The following is an 11,847-nucleotide window of genomic DNA, read 5'->3' as shown; positions in this document are numbered from 1 at the left end:
TTTCATGTGCCTATTGGCTCTCTGTATGTCTTCTTTGGAGAAATGTTTATTTAGGTCTTCTACCCATTTTTCCATTGAGTTATTTGTTATTTTGTTATTGAGTTGTATGAGCTGTTTGTATAGTTTGGAAATTAAGCCCTTGTCAGTCTCATCATTTGCTAATATTTTCTCCCAGTCCATAGGTTGTATTTTCATTTTGATTATGGTTTCCTTTGCTGTGCAAAAGCTTATAAGTTTGATTAGTTCCTGTTTCTTTTTTGCTTTTACAGTAAGTCCCCTACATATGAACAAGTTCTGTTCCAAGAGTGCGTTTGTAAGTCCAACAAAGTTCGCCTAGGTACCCAACTTACACAGTCGGCTATGTGGTATTGTACCGTAATAGGTTTATAATACTTTTCATGCAAACAATACATAAAAAACAAGTACAAAAATAAAGAAAGCATTTTTAATCTTACAGTACAGTAACTTGAAAAGTACAGTAATACAGTACAACACCTGGAATACTCAGGCTGGCATCGAGGGAACAGGCGAGAAGAGTTACTGATTGGAGGAGGGAGAGGAGGTGGGAGATGGTAGACGTGAAGGATTATCAGCAGTAGGAGACAGAGGGCAAGGTGCAATTTCACTCATAACTGACGTTGATGGCAAAGGTTCTGTTTCCTTGATAGATTTAATTCTATCTACCCTCTTGAAAGAATGATCCATTGATGTCTGGGTAGTAGCTCTTTTTTTCTCATCATAGATGACAAGGTAGCACTGGATTGCATTCTGAATGGCTGCTGCCACCTTTGGGTCCCATTCTAGGTTCGGGTCCTGTGCCTCAAAAACTAACAGTGCTTCCTCAGATAATGAAGATTCCCTTGTCATTTTCTGTGTCTTGAATCTCTTCAGTTCTTCAGTTACTTCTTCTTCCTCCTGTCCCTCTTCATCCTTTCTCTGGGCCTCCAATTCCATCAGTAAGCTCCTCACGTTGCACAGCAAGGAGTTCAGCACAATCGTCCTCTTGCAGATCTACCTCCAGCTTCTCGCTGAGGGTCACTACGTTGCTGAAGACCTCTTAGGAATTCTGATCTACCTTCTCAAATCCACAAAAATCATGAACAAATTGTGGGCAAAGGTTCTTCCAAACCCCATTCATGGTGACCGCCATACCCTCACACCATGCAAAGTCAATGTTTTTTATGGTCTTGTAGATGTTATAGTCCTTCCAAAGTTGTCCCTAGGTTGTTCCTGATTTGTCACTTCCCTTTACTGCCTGACAAAAAGTGTGACATAGATAATATTTCTTGAAAGTCGCTATAACTCCCTGGTCCATAGGTTGGATGAGGAACGTAGTATTTGGTGACAGATGCAGTACTTTGACGTTGGGATGAAAGTCATCCATGAATGGGGGGTGGCCCAGAGCATAGTCGAGCAGCAAAAGAATGTTTTGCTGGAACGTCCTTCTCCAAGCAATATTTCTCTACATCTGGGATAAAGTGGTGGCAAAACCAGTCCTGCAACGTGGCCTGTGTAATCCGGGATTTGGGGTTACGCTTCCACACAACAGGAAGAGAGCCCTTGGCTATGTTTTTAAGGGTTCTTGGGTTCTGTGAATGATAAACTAAGAGAGGTTTCAGCTTCAATTCACCGGAAGCATTGCCACCAAACAACAGTTAGCCTATCCTTTGCTGCTTTACAGCCCGGCATCAACTTTTCCTCCTTACTGATGTAACTTCGGTCTGGCATCCTCTTCCAGTACAGTTGTGTCTCATCCACATTAAAAACCTGGTTGGGTAAATACACACCATCATCAATAATTTCTCAAAGTGTTTCTGGAAGTTCCTGGACAGCTACCTTAACTGCACTTGCTGTCTCTCCACTTACTTTTACATTGTGAAGGTTGGCTCTAGCCTTGAACGGATGAAACCAGCCATGGCTGGCATTAAAAGATGTGCCCTCTGATTCTTTGCCGTGTTTCTTCTTCAAGTCTTCATAAAGGCTTTTAGGTTTCTCTTGAATCAGTGTTAAGTTGAGCAGGACTCAGCGCTGATGTTGATCCTGCATCCGCACACTGAGAAGTTTCTCCATCTCCTCCATCACTTTTCCATGCTTCTTGGATATTTTGTCAACATCGTCGGCACAGCAGACTTCACATGTTCCATGATCTTGTCCTTGTTCTTTAGATTCGTGCCAATGATTGAATGATTCATGTTATAAGAATGAGCGATGTCTAACATCTTTTTGCCTCGTTCCACTCTCTCAGTTACTTTCACTTTTGTTTCCGTCATTATCGCTTGGCACTTCTTAACAGTACCAGCTACATCACCTCTGCTTTTATGCTTGCTTCCAGGCATCTTGGGCTTGAAATAAAGGTACTGTACTACTGTACTCTATACAGTACTGTAAAGTACACAAAAGCACAACCACATATAGAGGAAGCACGCACGTGACAATGTATGCCAGACACGTGAACTAACTTACATGATTGGACATGTGAATGGACGTTTGCATCTTTGAAAGTTTGCAACTTGAAGGTTTGCATGTAGGTGACTTACTGTATTTGTACTGCCTAAGGAGAACTACCTAGGAAAATTTTGGTATGACTTATGTCAGAGAATGTTTTGCTTATGTTCTCTTCTAGGAGTTATAAGGTGTCCTATCTTATATTTAAGCACATAAGCCGTTTTGAGTTTATTTTTGTGTATGGTGTGAGGGTATGTTCTGACTTCACTGATTTGCATACGGCTCTCCAACTTTGAAAACACCACTTGCTGAAGAGACTGTCTTTTCCCCATTGTATAGTCTTGCCTCCTTTGTCAAAGGTTAATTGACCATAGGTGTGTGGGTTTATTTCTTAGCTCTCTATTCTATTCCATTGATCCATGTATCTCTTTCTGTGCCAATACCATGCGGCTTTGATTACTGTAACTTTGTAGTATTGTCTGAAGTTTAGGAGGGTTATACCTCCTGCTTTGTTCTTTTTCCTGGGGATTGTGTTCACATTTCTGACTTTTTATGGTTCCAGATACATTTTAGGATTATTTGTTCTAGTTCAGGGGAAAATGTCATGGGTAATTTGATAGGGATCACATTAAATCTGTAGATTGCTTTGGGTAGTATAGCCATTTTAACAGTATTAATTCTTCCCATCCAAGAGCGTGGGATGTCTTTCCATTTCTTTGAATCATCTTCAGTTTCCTTTACTAATGTTTTGTAGTTCTCAGTATATAAGTCTTTCACCTCCTTGGTGAGGTTTATTCCTAAGCATTTTATTTTTTTTGATGCCATTAAAAAAAGGATTGCTTGTTTACATTTCCTTTCTGATATTTCATTGTTAGTGTAAAGAAATGCAACCAGGGACTTCCCTGGTGGCTCCGTGGTTGAGAATCCGCCTGCCAATACAGGGGACACGGGTTTGAGCCCTGATGCAGGAAGATCTCACATGCCGTGGAGCAACTAAACCTGTGTGCCAAAACTACTTAGCCTGCACTCTAGAGCCAGTGAGCCACAAATACTGAGACCATGTGCCACAACTACTTAAGCCTGCGTGCCTAGAGCCCGTGCTCCACAACAAGAGAAGCCACTGCAATGAGAAGCCTGCACACCACAAGAAAGTCTAGTCCCCACTGGCCACAACTAGAGAAAGCCCGTGCACTGCAATGAAAACCCAATGCAGCCAAAGTAAATTTAAAAAAAAAGAAAGAAAAACCAGGAAATGCAACCAATTTATATATGTTAATCTTGTATCCTGCTACTTTGCTGAATTTGTTTATCAGTTCTAGTAGTGTTTGTGTGGAATTTTTAGGGTTTCCTTTATATATATTATCATGTCATCTGCATATAATGACAACTTTACCTCTTCCCTTCCAACTTGGTTAGATTTTATTTCTTTTTCTTGTCTGATTGTTGTGGCTAGGACTTCCAATACTATGTTGAAGAGAAGACGTGAGAGTGGGCATCCTTGTCTTGTTCCAGATTTTAGTGGGAAGGCTTTCAGCTTATGAACGTTGAGTATTATATTGGCTGTGGGTTTGTCATAAATAGCTTTTATTATGTTGAGATATGTTTCCTCTATACCCACTTTGGTAAGTGTTTTTATCATGAATGGATGTTGAAGCTTTCCAAATGCTTTTTCGCCATCTATTGAGATGATCGTTTGTTTCTTGTTTTTCCTTTGTTGATGGGGTGTATCATGTTGATTGATTTGCATATGTTGAAAGAGCTTTGTGACACTGGGGTGAATCAAATTTGGTCATGGTGTATGATCCTCTTATGTGTTATCGGATTCGGTTTTCTAATATTCAGTTGAGAATTTTTGCATCTATATTTATCAACGATATTGGCCTCCAGTTTTCTTTTTTGGTAGTGTCTTTCTCTGTGTTTTTTTTAAAAGTCTTTATTGAATTTATTCCAATATTGCTTCTGTTTTATGTCTTGGTTTCTTGTTTGTGAGGCATGTGGGATCTTAGCTTCTAAACCAGGGATCGAACCCTCACCGCCTGCACTGGAAGGCGAAATCTTAACTGCTGGACCACCAGAAAAGTCCCCATCTGTTTTATTTGTTTTTTTTAAAAGTAAATTTCTTTCTTTATTTTTGGATGCATTGGGCATTCGTTGCTGTGCTCGGGCTCTCTCTAGTTGCGGCGAGCGGGGGCTACTCTTTGTTGTGGTGTGCAGGCTGTTCTTTGTGGTGGCTTCTTTTGTTGCAGATCATGGGCTCTAGGTGCGTGGGCTTCAGCAGTTGTGGCTATCATGCTCAGTAGTTGTGTCTCGTGGTCTGTAGAGTGCAGGCTCAGTAGTTGTGCCACACAGGCTTAGTTGCTCCGTGGCATGTGGGATCTTTCCAGACCAGGTCTCGAACCTATGTCCCCTGCATTGGCAGACAGATTCTTAACCACTGTGCCACCAGGGAAGTCCCCCCCCCATTGTTTTTGATATCAGCGTGATAGTGGCTTCATAGAATGTCTTTGGAAGTATTCCTTACTCTTCAATCTTTTCGAAGAGTTTGAGAAGAATCAGTGTAAGTTCTGCTTTTTATGTTTGGTAGAATTTGCCTGTGAAACCATCTGATCCTGGACTTCTGTTGGTAGGGAGTTTTTTTAAATTACAGATTCTTTTTTTTTAATTTTATTTATTTATTTATTTATTTATTTGTGGCTGTGTTGGGTCTTCATTTCTGTGCGAGGGCTTTCTCTAGTTGCAGCGAGCGGGGGCCACTCTTCATCGCGGTGTGTGGGCCTCTCACTATCGCAACCTCTCTTGTTGCGGAGCACAGGCGCCACACTCGCAGGCTCAGTAGTTGTGGCTCACGGTCCCAGTTGCTCCGCGGCATGTGGGATCTTCCCAGACCAGGGCTCGAACCCGTGTCGCCTGCATTGACAGGCAGATTCTCAACCACTGCGCCACCAGGGAAGCCCTCTATTTTGCTTTTAGTGATCAGTATGTTCAAGTTATCTATTTCTTCTTGATTCAGTTTTGTTCGGCTATAAAAAAACAAAATATATTTTTAAGTTATGTTAACACCTAAATACTTACCATGTATTAGAACACAAAAGAGTGAAGAAAAAATATTAAAATATTTTTTCAAATACAAAATGTATTGAAATGTTTTAAAGAAATTGGTATAATAATACTAATTACAATAATGACAAATTGTTCTGAACTTAAAGACTACTTATATCTAAGATGCATATTACATGCTTATTGTTTTATTGTTTTTAAATACATGGAATGTTTTCTCCTTTCTAATGTAATTCTTTTATTTTACCTGTATATTGTGAAAAAAATTTAGTTGCATATAATATAAAAAATTACACTTTAATAGGAGATATTAATCCATTTACATTTACTATAGTACTGAAAATACTTAGGTTTAGAGTTCCATGTCATTGAGTGGTCTTTTTTATTTATTTATTTTTAAAAAAAGATTTAATTTGGGGGGAGCATAAATTATTTATTTATTTATTTATTTAATTTTAACATCTTTGTTGGACTATAATTGCTTTACAATGGTGTGTTAGTCTCTGCTTTATAACAAAGTGAATCAGCTATACATATCCATATATCCCCATATCTCCTCCCTGTTGCGTCTCCCTCCCGCCCTCCCTATCCCACCCCTCTAAGTGGTCATAAAGCACTGAGCTGCTGTCCCTGTTCTATGCAGCTGTTTCCTACTAGCTAGCTATTTTACATTTGGTAGTATATATAAGTCCATGCCACTCTCTCACTTCATCCCAGCTTACCCTTCCCCCTCCCCATGTCCTCAAGTCCATTCTCTATGTCTGCATCTTTATTCCTGTCCTGTCCCTAGGTTCTTCCCAACCATTTTTTTCTTTTCTTTTTAGATTCCACATATATGTGTTAGCATACAGTATTTGTATTTCTCTTTCTGACTTACTTCACTCTGTATGACAGACTCTAGGTCCATCCATCTCACTACAAATAACTCAATTTCATTTCTTTTTATGGCTGAGTATTATTCCATTTTATATTGAAGATGTGCAACATCTTTTTTACCCATTCATCAGTTGATGGACACTTAGGTTGCTTCCAAGTCCTGGGTATTGCAAATAGAGCTGCAATGAACATTGTGGAACATGACTCTTTTTGAATTATGGTTTTCTCCAGGTATATGCCCAGTAGTGGGATTGCTGTGTCATATGGTAGTTCTATTTTTAGCTTTTTAAGGAACCTCCATACTGTTCTCGATAGTGGCTGTATCAATTTACACTCCCACCAACAGTGCAAGAGGGTTCCCTTTTTTCCACACCTCTGCGGCATTTATTGTTTGTAGATTTTTTTGATGATGGCCATTCTTAACTCTGTGTGGTGATACCTCATTGTAATTTCGATTTGCATTTCTCTAATGATCAGTGATGTTGATCATTCTTTCATGTGTTTGTTGGCAATCTGTATATCTTCTTTGGAGAAATGTCTATTTAGGTCTTCTGCCCATTTATGGATTGGGTTGTTTGTTTTTTTTTTGATATTGAGCTGCATGGGTTGCTTGTAAAGTTTGGAGATTAATCCTTTGTCAGTTGCTTCGTTGGCAAATATTTTCTCCTATTCTGAGGGTTGCCTTTTCGTCTTGTTTACATTTTCTTTGCTGTGCAAAAGCTTTTAAGTCTCCTTAAGTCTCATTTGTTTATGTTTCTTTTTAATTTCCGTTTTCTAGGAGGTGGGTCAAAAAGCATCTTGCTGTGATTGATGTCATAGAGTGTACTGCCTATATTTTCCTCTAAGAATTTGATAGTGTCTGGCCTTACATTTAGGTCTTTAATCCATTTTGAGTTTGTTTTTGTGTATGGTGTTAGGGAGTCTTCTAATTTCATTCTTTTACCTGTAGCTGTCCAGTTTTCCCAGCACCACTTATTGAAGAGGCTGTGATTTCTCCATTGTATATTCTTGCCTCCTTTATCAAAAATAAGGTGACCATATGTGTATGGGTTTATGTCTGGGCTTTCTCTTCTGTTCCATTGATCTATATCTCTGTTTTTGTGCCAGTACCATACTGTCTTGACTACTGTAGCTTTGTAGTATTGTCTGAAGTCAGGGAGCCTGATTCCTCCAGCTCTGTTTTTCTTCTCAAGATTGCTTTGGCTGTTCGGGGTCTTTTGTGTTTCCATAGAAATTGTGAACTTTTTTTGTTCTAGTTCTCTGAAAAATTCCATTGGTAGTTTGATAGGGATTGCATTGAATCTGTAGATTGCTTTGGGTAGTAGAGTCATTTCACAATGTTGATTCTTCCAATCCAAGAACATGGTATATCTCTGTATCTGTTTGTGTCATCTTTGATTTCTTTCATCAGTGTCTTATAGTTTGTTGAGTAAACGTCTTTTGTCTCCTTAGGTAGGTTTATTCCTAGGTATTTTATTCTTTTTGTTGCAGTGGTAGAAGGGAGTGTTTTCTTAATTTCTGTTTCAGATTTTTCATCTTTAGTGTATAGGAATGAAAGAGATATCTGTACATTAATTTTGTATCCTGCAACCTTACCAGATTCATTGATTAACTCCAGTAGGTTTCTGGTAGCATCTTTAGGATTCTCTATGTATAGTATCATGTCATCTGCAAACAGTGAGAACTTAACTTCTTCTTTTCCAATTTGGATTCCTTTTATTTCTTTTTCTTCTCTGATTGCTGTAGCTAAAAATTCCAAAAGTGTGTGGAATAATAGTGGTGAGAGTGGGCAACCTTGTCTTGTTCCTGATCTTGGTGGAAATGGTTTCACTTTTTCACCATTGAGAACGATGCTGGCTGTGGGTTTGTCATATATGGCCTTTATTATGTTGAGGAAAGTTCTCTCTATGCCTACTTTCTGGAGGGTTTTTATGATAAATGGGTGTTTAATATTGTTGAAAGCATATTCTGCATCTATTGAGATGACCATATGGTTTTTATCCTTCAGTTTTTTAATATGGTGTATCACACTGATTTGCATGTATTGAAGAATCCTTGCATCCCTGGGATAAACCCCACTTGATCATGGTGTATGATTCTTTTAAGGTGCTATTGTATTCTGTTTGCTAGTATTTTGCAGTGGATTTTTGCAGCTATGTTCATCAGTGATCTTGGCCTGTAGTTTTCTTTCTTTGTGACATCTTTGTCTGGTTTTGGTGTCAGGGCGATGGTGGTCTCATAGAATAAGTTTGGGAGAGTTCCTCCCTCTGCTATATTTTGGAAGAGTTTGAGAAGGATAGGTGTTAACTCTTCTCTAAATGTTTGATAGAGTTTGCCTGTGAAGCCATCTGGTCCTGGGCTTTTGTTTGTTGGAAGATTTTTAATCACAGTCTCAAGTTCAGTGCTTGGGATTGGTTTGTTTATAGTTTCTATTTCTTCCTGGTTCAGTCTTGGAAGGTTGTGCTTTTCTAAGAATTTGTCCATTTCTTCCAGGTTGTCCATTTTATTGGCATATAGTTGCTTGCAGTAATCTCTCATGATCCTTTGTATTTCTGCAGTGTCAGTTGTTACTTCTCCTTTTTCATTTGTAATTCTATTGATTTGAGTCATCTTCCTTTTTTTCTTGATGAGTCTGGCTAATGGTTTATCAATTTTGTTTATCTTCTCAAAGAACCAGCTTTTAGTTTTTTTGATCTTTGCTGTTGTTTCCTTTATTTATTTTTCATTTATTTCTGGTCTGATCTTTATGATGTCTTTCCTCTGCTGACTTCGGGTTTTTTTTCTTTCTTTCTCTAATTGCTTTAGGTGTAAGGTTAACTTGTTTATTTGAGATGTTTCTTGTTGCTTGAGGTAGGATTGTATTGCTATAAACTTCCCTCTTAGAACTGCTTTTGCTGCATCCCATAGGTTTTGGGTCTTCATGTTTTCATTGTCATTTGTTTCTAGGTATTTTTTTATTTCCTCTTTGATTTCTTCAGTGATGTCTTGGTTATTAAGTAGTGTATTGTTTAGCGGCCATGTGTTTCTGTTTTTTTACAGATTTTTTCCTGTAATTGATATCTAGTCTGATAGCGTTGTGGTCGGAAAAGATACTTGATACAATTTCAATTTTCTTAAATTTACGAAGGCTTGATTTGTGACCCAAGATATGATCTATCCTGGAGAATGTTCCACGAGCACTTGAGAAAAAGTGTATTCTGTTGTTTTTGGATGGAATGTCCTATAACTATCAATTAAGTCCATCTTGTTTAATGTATCATTTAAAGCTTGTGTTTCCTTATGTATTTGCATTGTGGATGATCTGTTCAGTGGTGAAAGAGGGGTGCTAAAGTCCCTTACTATGATTGTGTTACTGTCGATTTCCCCTTTTATGGCTGTTAGCATTTGCCTTATGTATTGAGGTGCTCCTATGTTGGGTGCATAAATATGTACAATTGTTATATCTTCTTCTTGGATTGATCCCTTGATCATTAGGTAGTGTCCTTCTTTGTCTCCTGTAATAGCCTTTATTTTAAAGTCTTTTTTGTCTGATATGAGATTGCTACTCTAGCTTTCTTTTGATTTCCATTTGCATGGAATATCTTATTCCATCCCCTCACTTTCCATCTGTATGTGTCCCTATGTCTGAAGTGGGTCTCTTGTAGACCACATACATACCGGTCATGTTTTTGGATCCATTCAGCCAGTCTATGTCTTTTGGTTGGAGCATTTAATCCATTTACATTTAAGGTAATTATTGATATGTATGTTCTTATTACCATTTTCTTAATTGTTTTGGGTTTCTTATTGTAGGTCTTTTCCTTCTCTTGTGTTTCCTGCCTAGAGAAGTTCCTTTAGCATTTGTTGTTAAGCGGGTTTGGTGGTGCTGAATTCTCTTAGCTTTTGCTTGTCTGTAAAGGTTTTAATTTCTCTGTCGAATCTGAACGAGATCCTTGGTGGGTCGAGTAATCTTGGTTGTAGCTTTTCCCCTTTCATTACTTTAAATATGTCCTGCCAGTCCCTTCTGGCTTGCAGAGTTTCTGCTGAAAGTTCAGCTGTTAACCTTGTGGGGATTCCCTTGTATGTTATTTGTTGTTTTTCCCTTGCTGCTTTTAATATTTTTTCTTTGTATTTAATTTTTGATAGTTTGATTAATATATGTTTTGGCATGTTTCTCCTTCGGTTTATCTTGTATGGGACTCTCTGTGCTTCCTGCACTTGATTAACGATTTCCTTTCCCATATTAGTGAAGTTTTCAACTGTAGTCTCTTTAAATATTTTCTCAGTGTCTTTCTTTTTCTCTTCTACTTCTGGGACCCCTATATTCGAATGTTGGTGTGTTTAATGTTGTCCAAGAGGTGTCACAGATTGTCCTCAATTCTTTTCATTCTTTTTTCGTTATTCTGCTTTGCAGTAGTTATTTCCACTATTTTATCTTCCAGGTCATTTATCCATTCTTCTGCCTCAGTTATTCTGCTATTGTTTCCTTCTAGAGAATTTTTAATTCCATTTATTGTGTTGTTCATCATTGTTTGTTTGCTCTTTATTTCTTCTAGGTCCTTGTTAAACGTTTCTTGTCTATTCTCCATTCCAGTTCCAAGATTTGGGATCATCTTTACTATCATTACTCTGAATTCTTTTTCAGGTAGACTGCCTATTTCCTCTACATTTGTTTGGTCTGGTGTGTTTTTACCTTGCTCCTTCATCTGCTGTGTGTTTCTGTGTCTTCTCATTTGGCTTTGGGGACTGTGTTTGGGGTCTCCTTTTCAGAGGCTGCAGATTTGTAGTTCCCGTTGTTTTTGGTGTCTGCCCCCAGTGGCTAAGGTTGGTTCAGTGGGTTGTGTAGGCTTTCTGATGGAGGGGACTGGTGCCTGTGTTCTGGGGGGTGTGTCTGGATCTTGTCTTTCTGGTGGACAGATCCGCATCTGGTGGTGTGTTTTGGGGTGTCTGTGACCTTATCGTGATTTTCGGCAGCCTCTCTGCTAATGGGTGGGCCTGCATTCTTGTCTTGCTAGTTGTTTGGCATGGGATGTCCAGCACTGGATCTTGCTGGTCTCTGAGTGGATCTGGGTCTTAGCGTTGAGATGGATATCTCTGGGAGAGCTTTTGCCATTTGATATTACAAGGTGCCAGAGGTCTCTGGTAGACCAATGTCCTGAACTCGGCTCTCCCACCTCAGAGGCACAGGCTTGACACCCGGCTGGAGCACCAAGACCCTGTCAGCCACACGGCTGTGGGTGAGAGCAAGAGGTAGCTTTGGTACATCTCAAAGACCACCAATGAGATTCACTGACCATTTTCTCTTCAGAAGTGAAGAAAACAAAATTCAGACTTTGGCTAGTCAGCCACTTTGGTAGCCAGCCTCCAAGATGGTCCTAATTATCCCCTAATTATCTCCCAGTCTTCATGTACCAGTGTGGCTCCTCGCACTTGAAAAGGGTTGACTGTTTAACTAATAAGAAATTGCAGAAATGACAAAGTGCAGCTTCC

This window comes from Balaenoptera acutorostrata, chromosome 4, assembly GCF_949987535.1.
Source record: "Balaenoptera acutorostrata chromosome 4, mBalAcu1.1, whole genome shotgun sequence".
In the NCBI taxonomy this organism is placed as follows: Eukaryota; Metazoa; Chordata; class Mammalia; order Artiodactyla; family Balaenopteridae; genus Balaenoptera; species Balaenoptera acutorostrata.
Note: the sequence above shows the minus strand (reverse complement) of the source record.